The following is a 20,370-nucleotide window of genomic DNA, read 5'->3' as shown; positions in this document are numbered from 1 at the left end:
ATGTAATTTATTAGATGGTTTATTAATTGAAGCAAGCGCTATAGGTAATCACCTATTGACTGATTACTTCATTCCCTTCTTAGCACATGCACTTTATTATAGCAGCTGCGAATCACATTAATTCATTTATTTATTTAGGTCCTAAACATTCATAGGTCTCCTCACGTGGCGCATGCAATATACTCTGTATATTTTACCTTACATTCATAGTTTTTAGGCTACACTAACCCCGGCCATATAAATTGCAAATCTTCTGATTGTTGCCGCTGCTATGAGCAGCTACAGTTCCTTGCGAAATTATTCGGCACCCTTGAATTTTGCGACCTTTTGCCACATTTCAGGCTTCAAACATAAAAATATAAAACTGTATTTTTTTGTGAAGAATCAACAACAAGTGGGACACAATCATGAAGTGGAACAAAATTTATTGGATATTTCAAACTTTTTTAACAAATAAAAAACTGAAAAATTGGGCGTGCAAAATTATTCAGCCCCCTTTAGTTAATACTTTGTAGCGCCACCTTTTGCTGCAATTACAGCTGTAAGTTGCTTGGGGTATGTCTCTATTAGTTTTGCACACCAGAGACTGAAATTTTTGCCCATTCCTCCTTGCAAAACAGCTCGAGCTCAGTGAGGTTGGATGGAGAGCGTTTGTGAACAGCAGTTTTCAGTTCTTTCCACAGATGCTCGACTGGATTCAGGTCTGGACTTTGACTTGGCCATTCTAACACCTGGATATGTTTATTTGTGAACCATTCCATTGTAGATTTTGCTTTATCTTTTGGATCATTGTCTTTTTGGAAGACAAATCTCCGTCCCAGTCTCAGGTCTTTTGCAAACTCCATCAGGTTTTCTTCCAGAATGGTCCTGTATTTGGCTCCATCCATCTTCCCATCAATTTTAACCATCTTCCCTGTCCCTGCTGAAGAAAAGCAGGCCCAAACCATGATGCTGCCACCACCATGTTTGACAGTGGGGATGGTGTGTTCAGGGTGATGAGCTGTGTTGCTTTTACGCCAAACATAACGTTTTGCATTGATGCCAAAAAGTTTGATTTTGGTTTCATCTGACCAGAGCACCTTCTTCCACATGTTTGGTGTGTCTCCCAGGTGGCTTGTGGCAAACTTTAAACGACACTTTTTATGGATATCTTTAAGAAATGGCTTTCTTCTTGCTACTCTTCCATAAAGGCCAGATTTGTGCAGTATACGACTGATTGTTGTCCTATGGACAGAGTCTCCCACCTCAGCTGTAGATTTCTGCAGTTCATCCAGAGTGATCATGGGCCTCTTGGCTGCATCTCTGATCAGTCTTCTCCTTGTATGAGCTGAAAGTTTAGAGGGACGGCCAGGTCTTCGTAGATTTGCAGTGGTCTGATACTCCTTCCATTTCAATATTATCGCTTGCACAGTGCTCCTTGGGATGTTTAAAGCTTGGGAAATCTTTTTGTATCCAAATTCGGCTTTAAACTTCTCCACAACAGTATCTCAGACCTGCCTGGTGTGTTCCTTGTTCTTCATGATGCTCTCTGCGCTTTAAACGGACCTCCTGAGACTATCACAGTGCAGGTGCATTTATACGGAGACTTGATTACACACAGGTGGATTCTATTTATCATCATTAGTCATTTAGGTCAACATTGGATCATTCAGAGATCCTCACTGAACTTCTGGAGAGAGTTTGCTGCACTGAAAGTAAAGGGGCTGAATAATTTTGCACGCCCAACTTTTCAGTTTTTTATTTGTTAACAAAGTTTGAAATATCCAATAAATGTTGTTCCACTTCATGATTGTGTCCCATTTATTGTTGATTCTTCACAAAAAAATTACAGTTTTATATCTTTATGTTTGAAGCCTGAAATGTGGCAAAAGGTCTCAAAGTTCAAGGGGGCCGAATACTTTCACAATGCACTGTAGGTGCAGTCTTTGGAAACAAAAGTAGTGCATTATGGTATTGTCAGTAGAAAAAAAAAAACAATACAGCAAAGTACATCAAGTCTAATGAGTTAAAAGTAAAGCTGGGTATAAATGTAAAGGCAGAGGGTTTTTTTTTTATCTTAATACATTCTATGCATTAGGATAAAAAGCTTTCTGTGTGTAGCAGCCCCCCTAGCACCCCCTAATTACTTAACTGAGCTCAATCTCTATCCATCAATGTCCACAAGTCTCTCGGCCATCTGGGACTCTTCCTCCTGATTGTCTGAGACACAGCAGTGGCGCCATTGGCTCCTGCTGCTGTCAAAGACAGTTAGCTAATCAGGAGCGAGAGGGGGCGGGGCGGAATGGCAGCTTTGTGTCTAAATGGACACACAGCGCTGCAGTTCAGCTCGGATGCCCCCATGGCAAGCTGCTTGCTGTGGGGGCACTCAGCCAGAGAGAGGGGCCAGGAGCACAGAAGAGGGACCAGAGAAGAGGGGGATCTGGGCTGTTCTGTGCAAAACCAACTGCACAGAGCAGGTAAGAATAACATGTGTTATTTTTAAACAAAAAAATACGGGATTTACAATCACTTTAATTTTAAAAATAGCCCATGGTTTATAGATATGAATCACTGTGTCAATCAATGGATTTCGAAAAAGGAATTTTTACAGTAAGTACAAAAATCTCATAATTTTCATTTTGGTGATAATAGAGTAACACAACAAAAAGCGACTTGATTCCACTGTTCTTACTAATAATTTATTATAGGCATTTTGTATTTCTTTCCTGCAGTTTTTCTTATAACTCAGGAAACAATTGTGTGAATATAGAAGGAAGGCCCTCCCGTTTACAGTAGTACTCCCACATCCTTAAGTTCGCAGGAGATTACAATGACCTCTCTCAATATTGCAAAACTGGCAGTAGCAAGTATAAATTGGCAATGTGCATAAGTGATCTGGAGAGATTTTATTCTAAACCAAATAATGTTTCAAATTAAAATAAGCCTGACTTCACTTAAATTTTTACTAAACCCACAACAGTAAAATCAGTCTGTATATGCAGTAAAGCTTGCTTGTTATACTTACTGTGGAACCTAAGGGGTTAATCCTCTGCATTGTGTAAAAAGGCTGTTTGATCCTGTATGCACAGATTCTCTCCTTCTTGCATTGTCCCCAAAACATGTCTGGATAAGACAAAGTGGAGTCAGCTTGCACATGCTAAGTTTGGTGTATATTGCTGAAGAGTTTTTTTTTTTCTTTGGGAGAGTGCATGTGATCAGCGCAGGGCCAATCAGCACTGTCCATGGAGAGGGTCATGGATCTTGCATCCTGATAGAACAGCCAGTGCAGTATAATAAACTCCTCCTACATGCTTTAACCAGGCACTGATAAAATACAAAACTGCTATATACTGCTGATGAGAAAAGTTATTTAGCAGTTCATATTTACTAAAATGATTGCATTTCCATGTGCTGTGTACTGTGGGAGTCCGGATATAGTGAATGCAGGGTCCTTGGTTTAGTAACACTTGAAATAAACTGCCATTTTTTAAGGCTTTTAGGCCTATAAGCTTTAAGGCCTCTCCGGGTCCTGTTTGTGAAACTGTGCTTTTCGGGAAGAGGGGAGCAGGTACCCCATTTTGACAGGTTTCTGCTCCCACTTCCCTTCCGTCACCTTAGGCACACATGACAGGTCCTAGAAGACTTTGAGGCCAGTCACAGAGCGCAGCGCCGCTCACACATGGACAGTGGGCACCCGGCTGTGAAGCTGCGAGCTGTCACAGCCAGGTGCCCATAGTAGAACTGCTAGAGCCGCCAAGGGAGGACACGGGGCGAACACAGCTGGGGTGAGTACACAGTGGCTGTTTATTATCAGCAGCTACACTTTTTGTGGCTGCTTACTTTTAATAAGCAAAAAATGACTGGAACAATGCTTTAAAATACTTAATTGCTGATCTAGAGAATGTCAGTATAGCAGTTTTCAGAAGGAAAGTCCTGGGGTGGCAGGATCCATGTCTCAATACTGGTTTTCATTAGGTAAAGCTGAACTCCAATCAGCACTAGCAAGTGATAAATGCTTGTTTTATTCTAGAGTAGGGGGTCTCCAAACATTTCTAAACAAAGGGCCAGTTTACTGTCCTCCAGACTTTAAGGAGGCCAGACTGTGACCATTGAGAGTTGAAATTATCCTGGTGTCAGTGGGATTGAACAATGCATCTTTGGTATTAGAGGGAGAATTAGTGCTTTATCACTGGTGTCAGTGGGAGAAATAGTGCTCCGTCATTGGTGTCTGTGGGCGGAATAGTCCTCCATCATTGGTGCCAGTTTGATTAATGGTGCCCCATCATTGGCATCAGTGGGAAGAAATAGTGCCCCATCATTGGAATTAGTGGGAAGAAATAGTGCCCCATCATTGGTGTCAGTTGTAAGAATAGTGCCCCGTCATTGCGATCAGTGGGAGGAATAGTGTCCCATCATTGGTATCAGTGGGAGGAATAGTGCCCCATCATTGGTGCCAGTTTGAGTAATAATGCCCCATCATTGGCATTAGTGGGAAGAAATAGTGCCCCATCATTTGTATCAGTTGGAAGAATAGTGCCCCGTCATTGCGATCAGTGGGAGGAATAGTGCCCCATCATTGGAGTCAGTTGGAAGAATAGTGCCCTGTCATTGCGATCAGTGGGAGGAATAGTGCTCCATCATTGGTTTCAGTGGGAGGAATACTGCCCTATTGTTGGTTTCAGTGGGGGAATTAATGCTCTATAGTTGGTGTCAGTGGGATTAATAGTGCCCCATCATTGAGGTCAGTGGGAATAATAGTGTCCCATTGTTGGTGTCAGTTTGAAGATTAGTGCCCCATCATTGGCGTCAATGGGAGAAATAGTGCCTCATTGTTGATGTCAGTAGCAGAAATATTGCCCCATTGTTGGTTTCAGTGGAGGGAATAGTGTCTTGTATCAGTGGAGGAAAAAGTGCCCCAAGGGCCAGATAAAGGCAAGCAAAGGGCCACACCCGGCCCCCCGTACCGTAGTTTGGAGACCCCGGTTCTAGAGAGTAAGGAATAAGCAGAAATATTTACCTTTAACTAAAGATCAGTGATTTAATTCCTTGCTGTGGGGGGCTGTTCATGCATTGTTTCAGGGGGTTGTACCGGGGTGATGCCTGCAGCTAGAGGCATTACTCCGGTACTGTTGTTTAGAGCCGACAGTAGGTTTTCTTGTAATGACAACTGATGCGGCTTAGCAGCTGCTCGATTATAATTACAAGGAGCGGGAGTGGACATCCCCTTCCGCGACTCGCCTGGGTCTCCCGACCTCGAGTCCTTCCAGAAAAAGTACCTGTCACTGCCTATTGCTGTCACAAGGGATGTTTACATTCCTTGTGACAGCAATAAAAGTGATTACATTTTTTTTATAAATGGACAGTGTAAAAAAAAAAAATAATTAAAAAAAATAAAAATTTAAAGCGCCCAGTCCCTTCGTGCTCATGCGCAGAAACGAACCCATATGCAAATCGCACCCGCATATGTAAACAGTGTTTAAACCACTTATGTGAGGCATTGCCGCAATCGTTAGAGGTGAGAGCACTAATTCTAGCACAAGGTCTCCTCTATAACTCTAAACCGATAACTATTAACATTTTTTAAATCAACGCCTATGGAGATTTTTAAGTACTGTCGTTTGTCGCCATTCCATGAGTGATCACAATTTTAAATGTAGCACCCTACAAGGTAGGTGCTAGGTAAAAGCATAGTGGGTCTTGGCTGCCTAACAGCAGGGTTATAATTTTCAGCTGGGCTGTCATGTCTCCCAGGTGTGGCTGCTGAGAGGGGAGTCTCCCCACTGGCTCAATGAGAGGATGCTCATTGGGCAGTGGAGGAAACCCAATCAGTGGTTCATTCAGGCCTGTATCTACCCCAGAAGGCAGATTCTGCCGCAGAGGATTCTGGGAGTGGGTATAAATTTGAGGGGAACGCATGATGCTGTAAGATTCTGGTACCTTCGGTACCCTTCCAGCCCATTTCTTCCGCATATAGCTACCTGTCCCTTTAACTCTCATGACGTCATCACTAGGCGCCGCTCTGAGCGGCTATTTCAATCGCCGGCTTTCACTCACAAGGTGTTCGTGCAAACCGCTTGTTATACAGCCTTGTCTGACGCTGCCGAAGCCTCCAGCTATTTCCCCAGTATCTGGATAGACCGGAGTCTCGCTACTTGATCCTGTATCTCGCTACTGATCCTGTATCTCGCTACCTGATCCTTATCTCATTACCGGACCCCTCATCTCTCTAAACCAACTAGTGATAAGTACCCCACAGGGGATTCCTTCCTATCAACTTACACTATCTACTCTTGCATACTAAAGACTGTTGCTATCTATGCATTACTATTTCTATCATCTGCACTGTTACATAGATTGCTAGCTCTTGAGTCTACTACCATCTATATCCTTGCACTGAGTTAGCAATTCCTGTACACTTCATCTGCTGTCCCCTACCACCTGTTATTTGTACATGATTACTAACCTATCTGCATACTATCTATCACCATCTGCTAACACTCCTGAACATTACTATTGAGTGCCTATCATTGCTATCACTACTCACGCCTGTCCTTTCAGCACATCACCTCTATACTATCGTATACAACCTATCACTCCAGGAACATCTTATCTGAGTGTCTGTATATTTGCATGCTGAGGCAGGCTGGGCCACAATGATGAGTCTGGAGAGTTGGATATGGTAATTCAACACATCTCTACACGACTACTGAGTGGAAATTCTGCAGCTGCAAATCCAGTTCACTAAACAAACGCCGGAGCGTTACAGATGCAGCGTTTTTGGCGGGAAGAAGAGTCCCAGGAGGGAGGGTACGGCTGTCTCTCCTCATGTCAGAAGGATCGGGTGTCTCGGGTGGCTGCCTGAGAGTCCAGAGAGAGCTGAGCTGCAGAGAGGATCTGGTGTGCCGAGGAGATAGAGGGGTTCAGTTCCAGGAAAGTATGCCAAGTTCGTGAGTACTGTGAATTGTCCCTGAGGTTCTGCCTGAAGTGTAGAGGGGACCACTCCAGTGAAGGTCCCAGGGATCCAGGAGCCAGCTAGTGTCAAGGGGGGCGCCTAGTGAGAGGACCCTGAAGTGTTAGAGGGGGTGCCTAGCGAGAGGACCCTGAAGTGTGAGAGGGGGCGCCTAGTGAGAGGACTCTGTAGTGTAGAGGGGGCGCCAGCGGTTGGGCCCTGAAGAGTTAAGTGTACAGTGTTAAGAGTTGCAGCAGTACAAGCAGTCACAAAGAGCTACCTCAGTCAGTGAAGGGCTGGAGGGAGCTGTTTACAGGACTTTTGAGCTAAACAGTGTCAGGAGTCAAATGTCTTACAGTCCTGGATCTTCTGAGTAAATCTGAGTATTAAAGTCGAAGTTTCAGCACAGTTCAGCAGAACAGTATCTTCAAGCGCCAGGGATCCTTGGCCGGCATTCAGCTGGAGTCAAGACAGCGCTAACGGGCATTTTTCTGTACAGTGTCCCAGTTGAACCTAGTCGAGCCAGAGGAGTATCCCACTCATTCCCTTCTCCCATCCCCATTACAAAATAAATAAACAAACCAAAGATGCCAGAATGGTCATTGTCTCAGCTCTCACACTTGGGTTTTCAACTTAAATGTGTTGGAAGTGTTACCGGTAATAATGGCAGAACCATATCAATATTGCTACATAAAGCATGACATGTTAGGTATCTATTTACTCGGCATGACATCATCTTTCGCAATATACAAAAAAATTGGGCTAACTATACTGTTTTGATTTTTTTAATTCATGAAAGTGTATTTCTTTACAAAAAATTGCATTTGAAAGACCGCTGCGCAAATACCGTTTCACATAAAATATTGCAATGATTGCCATTTTATTCTCTAGGGTCTCTGCTAATTATATATAATGTTAGGGGATTTTCTACCAAAAATACTGATTTTAATTTGTAAGCAATATATGTCAGAAAAAGGCTTAGGTGCCAAGGGGTTAATGGAGCAGTGGACAGGAATCACAGGTGCATGCAAACAGCTAGGGCCAGGTAATGAATGACCGGCTGACAGCAGCTGCATCTGTCAGCATGTAATCGCACATGGAGCAATTACCTGTGGTTAGGGGCAAATGATTGGCCCTAGATGCAGAAAAATTGCGTCCAGAGCCGATCATCTGTCTTTCATTTTTACAGACTTTCTGGCCGCAGCTGCTTGTATACACTTGTGATTCCTGCCGCAGGAATGTGCTGATTCTTGCAGCAGGAATCTGCTGTGTGTTCCTAATTGACCGTGTAAGTGTTGCATTAGTGCTGGCTGGAGATCAGCTTTAACACATCACTGTTCAACAAATGTGATCCAGTAGTCTGTGGAATAACAAAGAGCAGCACAATTACCTTTACTTGTTATTAAGGCCAAAAAACAATAATGTGTAAATGGAGATTTGCTTTCAGTGATGTTTTGGTAAAGTCTGACTCATTATAGCTGAAGAATGAATGGGTGATCTTACATTTAGGAATGAGGCTGACTCAATGCTATATATGTATTATGTATGTCCATGCCGGTATTCATATTCCATTAGAGCCAGTCTGGGTGTGGCTTGTGCACACATCATTCTGTCATCACCTGTGACTGGGGCAAAAGGCATGCAAACAGCAGTTGTCATTATCAGTAAACAAGGGCATGTGATGTCAGAGGTCAGTTTATAGATCAGGCAGAAAATATTCGCTGTTACTTCCTTTTACCATTGTTTGTGTAGCTCTGTGTTAATGCTGGATATTGTTTGTCATTTCTTGCAATGTTTCCATACATGAACATTCTGTGATTAAAAGCAGATTGTAAACTAGAGATTTGGTTGTGTTTTTAGTTGTCTTATTTTATTAAGGTTTTTTTTAAACAGAAAGTAGAGATACAAGGGGTGTAAATGGAGCATATGTTGTAGAGTATACTACATACAAAGTGGTGAATTATACACATTAAACACTGATGAGTACAAATGATGGCAGTTGAAAAATATCAGAGAAGAAGCATTACTATCTCAGGGTTTTTTGAACGGAGGAAAAATAGGGTTCTGTTCCGTTCCAAAAAACGGAACAGAACTGAAAGGAAGAAAATCGGATGTCAGCGGATGGTATTCCGCTGACATCCGCAATGCCATTGACTTACATTATGTCCGTAAATCATCCGCAAAAAAATAGGATGATTTGCAGACATACGGAGCGCCCGTGTGAAAGGGCCCTATGTCAGGTTGAAAAAAGACACAAGTCCATCTGGCTCAACCACTAAAAAACAAAAAACAGTAAAGAAAACACAACCTTACAATCCCATATACACAATCCTATACCCGCTGTTGATCCAGAGCAGCCTTTCTCAACCTTTTCAACACAGAGGAACCCCTGAAATAACTTTCCAGTCTCAGGGATCTCCTGAAATAACTTTTCGGTCTCAGGGAACCCCTGATAAAATTGACTATTTCTACAACTCATGACACATTAGTGTGATGGTCAATGGGGAGAATAATCCTTACACATGTGGTCATTGGAAAGAATTCCCCTCTTACAGATAGCTAAAAAGATCAATGGTGTCATTGGGAACTTATCTGTGAGGCAGAAACTGCTCATTGCTCAAGGAACCCCTAGCTACCTCTGGTGGAACCCTGGTTGAGAAACCCTGATCCAAAGGAAGGCACAAACCTCCAGTCCCCCTTTAGACAGGGAAAGTTGACACATGTGCCATGCCTGGCACATGTCCTCAATTTGGTAGTGCAGCATTTCCTAAATAGGTAGACAGGCTTGGAAGATCTGCTAAAGCAGGCCAGAAGAGTCTGTAGCCATTTCAGGCGGTCATACACAGCCAGTGCTCGGTTGGCTGAAATTCAGCGGGAATTCCACCTGCCTGTAAACCGCCTGATTTGTGACATGCCCGCCAGGTGGAACTCGACTTTGGCAATGCTGCAGCAGCTGTACATGCAGGAGAAGGCCGTCAAGGAGTACCTGTGTGAATATGGCACAACGATAGCCTCAGGTTGACTCTGCTTTTTTTCCCCACGCCATTGGCTGCTGATAAAGGATGCATGCACTGTACTGTCACCATTTGAGGAGACCACAAGGATGGTGAGCTGTAACATTGCATGTATCAGTGACACAATCCCTGTTGTGTTCTTGCTGTAGCAGACTCTGTGTGGCATTATGGACAGGGCACTCGAGGCAGAGCAGCAGGAGGAAGAGGAGAACTGCCTTTCCTCTCAAGGCCCAATTTATGCAGACACCATTCTTCCTACGCCATAGAACGCACAAGAGGAGAGGGAGGAGGAGGTTTCTGGCAGTTTTGGAGGCATTGAAGCAGAGGAAGACATACGTCAACCCTCAACAGATAGTTTTCCATCCCCAGATCCCTTGGGAGTAGTACATGGCTGGGTGGAGGCAGTTCCAGATACTGTAATCCTTAGTGACCCTGAGGAGTCTGCTTCTCATACCTCCTCAAACTTGCGGTGCATGGACTCCCAAGCCAACGAAGGACCCAAGAATTAGTGGCATCAAGGAGAAGGATCGCTATTGGTTCGTAACCATCCTTGACCACCGTTACAAGGAGAAAGTCTCAGAACTCCTGTCCCAGCAGAGGGTGCAGATGATGAAATCTCTTGAGGACACTTTAAAGAGGAGTTTATCTAATGCTCTTACCGACTCTGGTAGGTTACAGTGTTATGGAAAATGTAGTTTTGAGGCTTCTGTTGGTCAAGAGAGGAGTGGTGGAGAAGGGGGCCGCCTAAGTGATGCATTTTTCCGATTTTTTAGTCCATGCTGTCCAGGGCTCTCGGCTTTCACATTACATGGGCAGCGTCTGCATCATATGGTGGCCGATTATCCATGGGCAAGAACTGAGATGAAGAGCTTTCCAGTTGATGATACCAATAGAGCTGCTGGGCTGCCCTGCATCCAGCATGCTTTCAGAACGGGCATTCAGTGCTGCTGGAGACTTTGTTACTGATAATAGAACACGCCTGTCCACAGGCTCCGTGGACCATCTCCCATTTATCAAAATGAATCAGTCCTGGATAACTAGCAGCTATGAAGCCCCTGATACCGATGTCACTGATTAAGTGTTTTCGGTATGTGGAATCTCTGCAAGACTTCTAGGCTGCCTAGTGTTGTGGGTGTTGATTTCATCTGGAAGAATTGTTTTGGTGTGGATTTCATTGGCACAATTAACACCCAAAGACCAATTTATCCGCACCTATTTGACAGGTGCATATCATTTCAGTTTTTGACAACAAAGCCAATTCTTGCTATCATCAAGAGTACCTCTATAGGGTTACGGTGTGAAGGTGCCACAGACACCCAAAGACCAATTTTTCAACACCTATTTGACAGGTGCAAATCATTAAAAAAAATGTTTTTTTAATTTTTGACAGCAAGGCAGTTCTCTATAGAGTTATGGTGTGAAGGCAACTTCGACACACACAGACCAATTTTTCCAAAGTTTGTGGAAGAGACACCAGAATCTATCCAAAAAATCTCTAATCTTGTTCCTATTGCACTACATTGTGGCTTCATCATACAAACTGGCTATTTCTGCAGCAGCTTCTATACACAGTACAGATGTGCCACTTTACAGGTAGACTAAGGGGACCCCCAGGCACTATATTGAAAGGAATTTTTAATTTTATTGTTATTTCTCATTTTAAAGCTTTCACTTTAAGCATCAGTAAATCACTGCTCATTTAAAAGTGACGTTTTTTACAAACTTTGTTTTATTGATACATGTCCCCCATGGCAGTACCTGGACCCCCATAACCACTGTATGGCAAATTACTTGCATATAACTCTTCAAAATGGGCACTTTTGATTTTTCCAGTTCGGATCCCATACTTCAATGGGGTTCCTTATTCGGTTCCGAACTTTCATGATGTTCGAAAGTTCTGGTGCAAACCGAAGAGGGAGTCGTTTGGCCCATCCCTACTGTATAGTATATAGCCAATTAGCAAAATTAGGGTAGTGCGTAGCAGACGATTAAGGAAGAAGAAATGAAGCGGGGAAAAGGGCGTGTGAGGAGAGAGAGAGAGCAGTATGGGGTATGAAGAGGCAAGGAAAAGAGGGGGGTACTCCATTATGGCTAGTTGGAGGGTGAGGGAGTAATTCCCTGCATTCTCCTGCGACAGCATATGTTCCAGGTCTCTGATGGAATCAAGTTCCGTTGCCTATTGAAGGTATAGCGGTTATATTGCAATAGTGGGGAATGACAGTCCTGGCTGAGGCTAGAAAATGCCTGAGGACGCCTTTTTTGGTGGACTTGAGGGGTCCAGGGATCATGGAGAGCTGAGCAATGATGGGAGATTTTGGTATGTGGATGGACATGAGTTTGCAATATAGGTCAAAGATAAGTGACCAGAATGTCCAGATTGGAGGGCAGTCCCACCAGATATGAAGCATAGTGCCTCTGAAGGTGCAACACCACCAACCGGTGTCAGGGACAAACACGGTAAAATAGGTGAAGAGCAGAGGTGCACCTTTTCCACCTAGTTGTTATTAGTTTGAACTCCTTCTCTTGTATCTTTGTTGCTAACTTGGTTGTGTTTTTAAACAAACCATTGAAACATCCTTGAAGAGGTGACCAGAGTAGTAAGCTGCAATGTGGCTGGGATTAGCAACACGATCCCCCTGGAGTTCCTGCTGGAGCATACATTATGTAGTTTAATAGATTTGGGCGCTGGAAGCACAAAACCAGGAAGAAGAGGATGACTTTCTGCAGTTTTAGGGCCTGAAGGACCCTTTGAGGAGGAGAAGGAGGAGGGTTGGTTGCTGGAAAGGAGGAAGAATTGGGGCACGCTTAAAAGGAATTGTTTTACCCCTCCCAAACCCCATGCTTCTGCCACCATTACCAGCTTCTGCCACCTCTGCTGGCCTTCCACCCTTATCAGATCCTGCAACCACTCCTGCTCTATTCTGGTGCTCTGGCACTATAAAGGTGCCAGACATAATGTTTCTACAGCTGGGCCTTAGTTGTGAAATTTCTAATCCTTGCTACAGGGTAAATCATGCTCTGTGTCTTCTGTGTTTGCAGCCTATTCCAGGGCTTCATATTTGAAGTTGTTGTCTTTCTGCTCGCTAGTTTTAGTTAATGATAAAAACTGCCTTATTTCTCCCTCTCACATTGTGGCCTATTCAAGTTGCTTACATACTGTGCAGCAGCAACAGAACAATATTTGTGGCTATTGTCTTTGAAATATAATATTCCATACATTTTTATTTTGTGGCAAAAACTGCCTCATCTCCCTCTTACATTGCAGACTAATAGAGCTGCTTACATACTCTGCAGCCACTGTATCAGTGGTGACTGGTGCTCCATGGGCCGGGGGGGGGGGGGGGGGCGTCAGACGGACCGCACCATACCCCCCTGGACCACACTAGGCCGAACACCATACCCCCCCGGACCACAGCGAGACAGGAGACAGGACACGGGACAGGACCCCCCCTCCCCTCACTCACCCTGCCTGGATATCTGCAGCAGCAGGCAGAGGCGGCTTCGGCTTCTTCCCCCTGTCTGCATCTCCTCCCTCCTCCTCCATGCCCAATGGCATGGCTTCTCTTTTTGGGCCAATCAGGAAACGGGTCTCAAGACCCGCTTCCTGATTGGCCAGGAGGAGGGTCCGTGTGACAATAGCGAATTTTCATTTGCTATTGTCACACAACTGGGTGGGCTCGGGGCGCAGTGCTCTGCGTCCTGAGCCCACCCTTTTTTTAGCCTGTGAGAGCCTCTGGCTCTAGTCCCATGGTTAAAAAAAAAAGCCCCATTGAAATCCATGCGTCCGGCGCCCTGCATGTAGATTAGGGGGCCAGACGCATGGATAGGGGGGGCCGCGCCCCTGCGCCCCTTATATGCACCACCCGCCACTGCACTGTATTATATGTGTGGCTATTAACTCTGAAATTAAACATTTTTTTTCAGGATGTAAACTGCCTTGTCACAGGAATGTGGTTTTGAAGTGCATTTGGGCATTCTGTTTTGACATTTTATAAAACTTTTAAGACAATACAGTGTGGTACTGCAAACAAACCAAAAACAAGCTCATAAACTTTACTATGAAACTGTTTTGTCACTGGCCATTGATGTAGAGGGCGTTGTCTGTATTTTTTAAGAATATTATTTCCTATAGCTCTTAGATATGTTATGGCTGCTACTTTCACTGGTCAATTCAGGCCTGGTATCTCTGGATATAAAATCAAATTACCTAAAAAATAAAAAATAAATGTTTAAAATTTGTAATGAATTAGATTGAACTGTTGCAGATGCTGTACTAAAGCCCAGCGATAATTTAAAAGTAATCTATTGTAAAATAAATCTATTACACATGCAAAGTATTGGATGCCCCCTTTGGACTTTCATCCATAGTGTGGGCACTCTAATATAGGAGGTGTGTTACTGGACAGGTCACCAGGCGAAAACAGAGGGGGGGGGGGGATGCAGCCACCGCATCTAAAGATTGGTAAGCTGCATTCTATTATATTTTTGTTTTTTAGGTTTAATACCGCTTTAACCACTTGCCGACCGCCGCAAGTACATATACTGCGGCAGTCAGCCCCTCGCAGGCAAAGTGACGTATGGGTACGTCACTAGCCTGTAAAGGCTCTGGGAAGCGAGCGCGCGCCGCCGTAGGCGCGCTTCCGCTCCCGTTCGGTCACATCGATCGATGTCCGCCGGGCACTCGCGATCGCCCGTTAGAGCGGGAGAAAGGCAGGCGGCTGATGTAAACAAGCCGCCTGTCATTCTCCCCTGTGTATGAACAGTGATCATACGGTTCTACTATGTAGGACCGTTGATCACTGTTCGTACACCTCAAGCCACAGCCAATCACAATTAGAATCACGCCCCTAGGGACACACACAACCTCTCCCTCTCAAAAAAAAAGTTAACCCCTTCACTGCCAGTGTCATTTTACAATAACAGTGCATATGTATAGCACTGATTACTGTATTAATGTCACTGGTAACCCCAAAAGTGTAAAAAATGTCAGTCAAGGGTGTGATCTGTCCGCCGCAATGTCGCAGTCCCGCAAAAAAATTTGCAGATCGCCGCCATTACGCGTTAAAAAAAAAACAACAAAAATGACAAAAATCTTTCCCTTAGTTAGTAAACTATGTAGGACCGTTGATCACTGTTCCTACACCTCAAGCCACAGCCAATCACAGTAAGAATCACGCCCCTAGGGACACACACCACCCCTCCCTCTCAAATAAAGTTAACCGCTTCACTACCAGTGTCATTTTACAGAACCAGTGCATATGTATAGCACTGATTAGTGTAGTAATGTCACTGGTAACCCCAAAAGTGTCAAAAATGTCAGTCAAGGGTCCGATCTGTCCGCCGCAATGTCGCAGTCCCGCAAAAAAAAATTGCAGATCGCCGCCATTACGCGTTAAAAAAAAAAACGACAAAAATGACAAAAATCTCTCCCTTAGTTAGTAAACGCAATAACTTTTGCGCAAACCAATCAAAATACGCTTTTTGCGATTTTTTTTCTACCAAAAATGTGTAGCATAAAACAAATTGGCCTAAAATGTTAAAAAAATTTGATTATTACATTTTTTTGGGGGGAATTTCATATAAAAAAAATGTGAAAAATATTGTTATTTTTGCAAAATTTACCCTCTTTTTTTGTTTATAGCGCATGATCAAAAAATCGCACAGGTGATCAAATACCACCAAAAGAAAGCTCTGTTTATGGGAAAAAAAGGAAGTCAAATTTAATTAGGTACAGCGTCGCACGACCGCGCAATTGTACGTTAAAGTCACGCAGTGCCAAATCACAAAATAGGCCCTGGTCAGGAAGGGGGTAAAATCTTCCGGGGCTTAAGTGGTTAATAGACATTTTCAAGACTTTAGCAATATTTATTCTTTGTAAATCTGGCAGCAATATAGGTATGGGAATAAACGGCATGATCCAAATCCTGATGAACATAATCTTATCTGACTATATGGTGGCACTTAGTAGTCACATTTACATGTGTTATGACTAAAGCGGTAAGGTTATTTACATTTGCAAAATGGTGGATATTTCTCTACAGGTAATTCATTAACATGGTCTTCTATACAGAAAAAGTTAGGCTTCAGTATTTCGTGTGTACCTCTGCCCCGTTTACTTTCTATTACACAAGTGTATATAAATGACCCAAAATTATTACAAGATAAAATTTCTTATTATCCGCTTTTAAACCCTTGATAAGATCAATACATAGTACAGCATGTGATTTTTAATATTTTAATATTGGCAATTATACACATTAACAATGTGGACTGTATTTAAAATAGAAACAGCTGGCATGTGACATTGTGGTTGTACTAAATATTACTTTAGCTTTGTCAATACTATGTTGCTGAAACGTGTACCTCTCTTTCCTTGGAATAAACTCTTCTTCTATGCCTAATGAAGGGAACATCTGACTGCAGAACCCACAAGGTCAGAATGACCTGCGGAAGGAAGAGCAGCTTCCGCCCTGTTGTACACTGCGTCCTTTGTCAGGCCAGGATGTGTGTCTCGCTTACAATAGCAGCTCACGGGCTGCGGGAAGTCGAGGCACAGAGAGAGATGTGTGATCCTTATTAATAGAGTATTTCATTTGTAGGAATACTCCACAGAATGTGGGACACTAAGCAATAAAGCACTACCAGTTAGACACTGTCTAAGGCCTAATGTTCATGAATGATAAACACAGAACGAAGTGAATGGCTTTTTTTTTTTTAAGCTGTTATTCTCAGACAAAAATTGATTTATTATGGTTACTGCAGTTCATAATTTCTGAATAGAATCTTTATGATTAAAGAAAAGTTTTATCCTAAGTGTCACAAATTGTATGTGTGACTCATCATGCATTGTTATTTATTCTCATCCAGTAGGATGTTATGACTGGGTCTGATAAAGCTAGGAGAATGGAGGGCTTGATGAATACTCTTAGGCCGGATTCACACTGGTGCAAACCCAGCCTTAGTAAAATAACTCAAAATATAATTTTATAAATAACCATCCTGTGCCAAATGTATAACCCACATGTGTCAAACACAAGGCCCGCGGGCCGAATCCAGTCCGTCGGGCCATTTCATGCGTCCCGTGCACCAGTGGCTCTTGCCCTCCACTCTCCGCTCACCACTGTCACTTGTAAACACAGAAGCCTTCCAAAATTTTTGAACATTTTAGGCCAATTTGTTTTGGTAAAAAAAAAACGCAATAAGCGTATTTTGATTGGTTTGCGCAAAAGTTATTGCGCTTACTAAGGGAAAGATTTCTGTCATTTTTATTGTTTTTTTTTTTTAACTGCTTGCCGACCGCCGCAAGTACATATTCTGCGGCGGTCAGCCCCGTGCAGGCAAAGTGACGTATGGGTACGTCACTCGCCTGTGAGCCAATAGGGGCGAGCGCGCGCCGACGGAGGCGCGCTCCCACCCCCGCTCATTCACGGACACCTCCGCGCGAGTGACCGGCAGACCCAATTTCCTCTGGTCACTCGCGATCGTCAGTTACAGAGGGAGAAAGGCAGGCAGCTAATGTAAACAAAGCCGCCTGTCATTCTCCCTGGTGTAACTGCAGAGATCATACGGTCCTGCTATGTAGGATAGTATATCTCTGTGGTTACATGAAAAGCCACATCCCTGTACAGTAAGAAGCACGCCCCTAGGGACACACTTAGCCACTGCATCACTAATTAAGTTAACCCCTTCCCTGCCAGTGTCATTTTTACAGTAACAGTGCCTATGTATAGCACTGATTACTGTAGTAATGTCATTGGTACCCCCAAAAGTGTCAAAATGTAAAAATTTTGATTTTTACATTTTTTTGGGGGAATTTCATATATAAAAATGTGAAAAATATTGTTATTTTTTCAAAATTGACTCTTTTTTTGTTTATAGAGCAAAAAAAAAAAATTGCACAGGTGATCAAATTCCACCAAAAGCACGCAATTGTCCGTTAAAGTCACGCAGTGCCGAATCGCAAAATAGGGCCTGGTCATTGAGCAGGAAAAGCCGCCGGGGCTTGAGTGGTTAATAGCAAATGCTAATTGACCTCCGCCAAGACGGGTAGTGAGCACAGGGCCCAGTAGAGGACAACAGGCCATCTGGCCACCCTCATGAAGTCTGTTTCTGATTGTTTGGTCAGAGACATTCACACCAGTGGCCTGCTGGAGGTTATTTTGTAGGGCTCTGGCAGTGCTCATCTTGTTCCACCTTGCACATAGAAACAGATACGGGTCCTGCTGATGGGTTAAAGACCTTCTACGGCCCTGTCCAGCTCTCCTAGAGTAACTGCCTGTCTCCTGGAATCTCCTCCATGCTCCTGAGACTGTGGTGGGAGACACAGAAAACCTTCCGGCAATGGCACGTATTGATGTGCCATACTGGAGGAGTTGGAATGCCTGTGCAACCTCTATAGGGTCCAGGCATTGCCTCATGCTACCAGAAGTGACACTGACCCTAGCCAAATGCAAAACTAGTGAAAAACAGTCAGAAAAGATGAGTAGGGAAAAAATGTCCCTAGCCTCTACCTGTAAAAACATCCCTGTTTTGGAGGTTGGCTCATTGTTGCCTATCTAGTGCACCTGTTGTTAATTTTATGACCACCAAAGCAGCTAAAACTGATTAACAACCCCCTCCGCTACCTAACTGACCAGATCAACATCCCAGGAGTTTAATTGACTTGATGCTATACTCTGATTAAGAAGTGTTCCTTTAATTTTTTTGAGCAGTGTAAAAATAATATGGTTCTTTATTAACCACTTCAATACAGGGCCCTTTCACCCCCTTCCTGCCAATTTTTAGCTTTCAGCGCTGTCGCACTTTGAATAACAATTGCGTGGTCATGCAACACTGTACCCATATGAAATTGTTATCATTTTTTTCACACAAATAGAGCTTTCTTTTGATGGTATTTAATCACCGCTGTGTTTTTTATTTCTTACTTAAGAAAAAAAAAGTTTTTTCTATTTTCTGTCAGTAAATTTTGAAAATAGGTAATTTTTCTCCTTCACTGATGTGCGCTGATGAGGCGGCACTGATAGGCTGCACTGATGAGGTGGCACTTATGGGCACTGATGAGGAGGTACTAATATGCCGCACTGATGGGCACTGATAGGCGACATTGATGGGCACTGACAGGTGGCACTGATGGGCACTGAAGGGAGGCACTGACGAACAGGACTGATGGACACTGATGGGCAGCACAGATGAGCAGGCACTGATGGTGGGCACTATTTGTGGGCACTGATGGGCACTGTTTTTTTGCTTTTTTTGTAATCAGGGCACTGATAATCAGTGCCCTGATTACCTGTCCTAGACTCCCCTTTGAGGAGGAGCCGCTGATCGACTCTCCTCGCCACACACTCTGACAGTGTGAGGCGAGGAGAGCCGATAAATGGCACTTCCTCATTTACATGTGACCGGCTGTGATTGGACACAGCCAATCACATGGGTAAAGAGCCACGTCATTGGCTCTTTACCAAGATCGGGGTCTTGCGTGTCCTAGCAACACGGCCCGGCCACGATCGCCGCACTGCTTGCCCCCGCGGGCATGCGAGAGAGGCCGTTCTGGGGCGCCGTCATGTGACGCTGTCCCAGAACAAGAGCCGCACTGCACCGTTGTCATTTGACGGTGGGCGGGCGGCAAGTGGATAAGCAACCATAAATCATATATCAATATCCAGAGTCCAAAGAAGGGCAACTAAACTAATAAGGGGATTGGAGGACCTTAATTATGAGGAGCGATTACAAGCGCTTAATTTATTCTCCTTGGAGAGGAGATGCCTGAGAGGGGACATGATAGCGATTTACAAATACCTCAATGGTGATCCTAGCATAGGTAGAAAACTAGTCCCAAGGAGTGCAAGAAGACACGTGGCCACACAATGAGAGGCGGTTTAACCTTAAGCTGTGTAAGGGGTTCTTCACTGTAAGGGTGGTGAGAATGTGGAACTCTCTTCCACAATTGGTGGTAACTGCAGGGAGTATGGATAATTTTAAAAGACTCTTGGATGTGCATCTCACAGATCACAACATTCAGGGTTATGGGAAATGAGCAGGCCACTGACACACACACACCTGTACAGGTTGAACTGGATGGACTGATGTCTTTATTCAACCTCAACTACTATGTAACTATGTAACTATATGTAATATCTCTTTTTCTTCCTTCTCTTCTTCAGTACATAAATGTATCTCTTAAGTATTGCTATCCCACCACCATTCAAAGCTTATCGACCCAAGTCAGGCACAGCCTTATCCACTCTGCAAACTTAAAGGGCCACAATGCATATGTTTACCCAGGTACCATTGTGATCGTATTTCATGGTTATAGTCTTATTCACAAAATAGTTCTTAGAAATAAGAACTAATCTCAGAACTCTTGAATGACAACCAGTCTTTCCACCTATCCCAAAATGTGTCTAAAGTATCCTCTAAAAGAATAAA

Source organism: Pelophylax lessonae (genome assembly GCF_965119305.1).
Source record: "Pelophylax lessonae genome assembly, chromosome: 1".
NCBI lineage: Eukaryota > Metazoa > Chordata > Amphibia > Anura > Ranidae > Pelophylax > Pelophylax lessonae.
The sequence above is the reverse complement of the archived record's forward strand: the minus strand, read 5'-3'. Positions refer to the sequence as shown.